Below are 3,471 nucleotides of genomic sequence, written 5' to 3'. Positions count from 1 at the left end.
TTGCTCTCTGAGGGAGGAGGTTGGAAGGACAGCTTTCTATAAACAGACATCCCTGCTACCCCAGACTTCCAAAATAAGATCACAGCTGTGGCCTGGAGCATATTTAAGGTGAAGCAAATAGAGCTTAAACTTTGGTCCCTTCACATGTACCAGCATCTTTAAAGATCCTGAGAGGGACCCTAGAAATCAAAACAAAGCAAACACCCAGTGCCATCAAGTTGAAGCCAACTCACAGTGGTCCTATGTAGCAGTTTCAAGACTAAGTCTTTACTGGATTAGACTACTTCAGCCTTCTCCCACAGTGCAGCAGGTGGGTTTGGACATCACACCTTGCAGTTAGGAGCCCTATACCTAACCCACAGTGCCAAAGACTAGAGGCCGGTGGTGGCCAAATGGTAGAATTCTCTCTTTCCATGCAGAAGACCCAGGTGTGATTTCCAGCCACCATACATCTACCAAGGGAGGCTTGTGTGCTTGAGTGCTAAATGGGTTTCAGTGGAGCTTCCAGAAGACTAGACTAGAAGTCAAACCAAGAAGAAAGGACTGCCATTCTACTTCCCAAACCCTATAGGTCCCCACAGTCCAATCCCGTTGTGCCTGGGCTGATTTGATGGCAGCTTACAATAACCAAAGACTAATCCCTGGGTGGTGCAAATGGTTAGCTCACTGCTAACCGAAAAGTTGAAAGTTCAGATCCTTCCCAAAGTGCCTTAGAAGACTTGATGGTCGATTTCCAGAAAAACAGCCATTGAAAATTGTATGGAGCTCAGTTCTCTGGCCGATAACACACACGAGGTCACCAAGAGTGGGTCAACTCTAAGGCAACAACACACTTTAGTTTAGCCAAAGACTAAGGACTCACTTCTTCCTTCTAGTGGCCACTGACCAAACTGTCCCTCCAGGAGATAGTTGCTTCGGTGCATGCTGGACCTAGTTGGGAAAAGTGATCTAGAACTGCCCAGAGACTCTGGAAAACTGCCAGAGGTGTTGCTGGAGTGTGGTGTATCTCTGAGTTAGACAATGGCCACAGAGTACATTCTCTCAAACCAGCTGTAATGCTTCCCCATCCTCCCTGTCTTTCAAGTTCATATCCTTGTTCCTTCTTTCCCGATTAGGCATTGGTTCTTTTAAGGAGAAAAGCTATCCTCATAAACACAACAGGATTACCCTTGTGACTGCAATATATTTATGAATACCTTCTTCTAAATCCAACAGCCATGAAAGCCCTCCTGGGGAGATGCCCAGAGTAAGCCAGGTTCCCCACTGCAAAGAAGTCCTCAGCAGCCAGACTTGTAGCTGAGCACTTGGGTGCTGCCAGTCTCCAGGAAAACCAGTAATTAACACATAAGTGTTGAATGCACTTGTTTCTCTGGTTCCTGGGCCGTGCTGGACAGTAATGAAAATTGTTTTCTCTCCCAAGCATAAAAATGCTCTCGAGTCACCTGCTGTGTTCACAGATGTGCTGAATGTCACGCTGGCCTAGAATGTCATGCTGACCAAGACTCAAACTTTGCTCTTGGACAAGAAGGGTTCCTCTAGGTCACCGTGATCTGAGTTGATGGCTGGAGGGAAGGTCATGTTTCACAGATGGTCTGGTTGTGCCTGGACATGAAGACTCAGTGATGGAGAGCCCGAACTGGAAGTAGACCCTGATCTTCTTGAAGGGAATGACTTAGTGCCAGCCAGTTGGTTGGGATCAAGTTGCCCACCCAGTTCATGGCCCAGCATTATGAATGGTCAGGGAGTAGGAGACCACTTGAATGCTTATGAGCATGGAGATACCTGGACTCCACATCCAGAGATTTGGAGTCTGTGGACCTGGGACGAGGCCAAGAAAATTGCATTTTAATAAGCATTTCAGATGGCTGGGATACAGTTGTCTGCAGAATCCACCCAGAGAAATAAAGTCATAACTCATCAAGTGTCAGAACACAGAGGGGAAAGCTCCACATGGCCTAGTGGTGGTGTTGAATCAGCTGTGACTCTTGACAACCTTATGATGTGAGGAGGGTAAGTCAAAAAGTATTGCTACTGGGTGTCCAGTTTACACATGCATGGGTTTATTCCAAACAAATTAAACATGTCTCTGCCAACCGTGGCTGACGCTCAGTAAAGCATTTGGATGCCTTCAAAAACAGGTCCAATTAAAACAGTGGCTTCCAAAGGGATCTACTGGGCCTGTTAAATTCAAGGCAGAGCAATCAGCTCAAAAGGTTAAGGTGACTATTTTTGGTTTTTTTGGACTCCAAAGGAGTAATCGTATTAGATTTTCTTGAAAGACACAGGACAATCACAGAGGCTTATTATGCAAAAGTGTTAAGAAAATTAAAAGTTGCACTGGTGAGGAAAAGACCATGAAAATTGCACTGAAGATTACACACACACACACACACACACACACACACACACACACACACCCCACACATCATACAATGCACCTGCTCATTCTTCAAGAGTAACAAGGGCTTCTCTATGAGAACTTTGTTAGGAAACCTTACCCCCATCCACCCTACAGCACTGATCTTGACCCTTCAGACTTTGTTTTGCTCCCCAAACTCAAAGAGCATTTGAAAACACCTGAGTTGAGTCACTGGGAGATGCTGAAATTGCCATTTTGATGTGGTGTACGTGGAAGAGAGCAGAGTTCTTCAGGGAACGGTAGTTCTTGTTCGGTGCCTTCAACTCATTTCTGACTCACAGCGACACCAAGTGTAACAGAATGAAACACTGCCTGGTCCTGCACCGTCCTAACAATTGTTGTTATGGTTGAACCCATTGTTTCAGCCACTGTGCCCGCCCATCTCGTTGGGGGTCTTCTTCTATTTCTATGACCCTCCACTTTACCAGGCATGGTGTCAAGAGCTTCGTCCTTCCTGATCACATGTCCAAAGTACATGAGATGAAGTCTCCACATTCTAATTTCTAAGGAGCATTCTGGCTGTACTTCTTCCAAAACAGATTTGTTTGTTCTTCAGGCAGGCCATGGCATTTTAAATATTCTTCGATAACACCCTAAGTCAAATGCATTGATTCTTCAATGGTCTTTCTCATTCATTGTCCAACTTTAGCATGCGTATGTTGTTGTTGTTAAGTGCTGGCAAGCCAACTCTGACTCATAGCAACCCTGTATAGAGTGTCTGAGGAACAGTTGATGAGTTTGGGCTGTGGACCTTGCAGTTCAAACCAACCTTTCAGTCCAGTGCTTATCCTACAACATCACACCAAGACTGCAGATGAGGCAACTGAATATACCATGGCTTGGGTCAGACATTCCTTGGTCCTTATAGTTACATCTTTGCTCTTTAACACTTTTAAGAGGATTTGCTACAGATTTTCCCAATGCAATATTTTATTTGATCTCTTGAGTGAGCATTGGTTATGGATCCAAGTAAACTGAAAGCTTTCACAGCTTCAATCTTTTCTCCATTTATCATGTATGTTTATTGGTCCAGTGAGGATTTTTCTTTTCTT

The sequence above is a fragment of the Chrysochloris asiatica genome, unplaced genomic scaffold (genome assembly GCF_000296735.1).
Source record: "Chrysochloris asiatica unplaced genomic scaffold, ChrAsi1.0 scaffold00007, whole genome shotgun sequence".
In the NCBI taxonomy this organism is placed as follows: Eukaryota; Metazoa; Chordata; class Mammalia; order Afrosoricida; family Chrysochloridae; genus Chrysochloris; species Chrysochloris asiatica.
The sequence above is the reverse complement of the archived record's forward strand: the minus strand, read 5'-3'. Positions refer to the sequence as shown.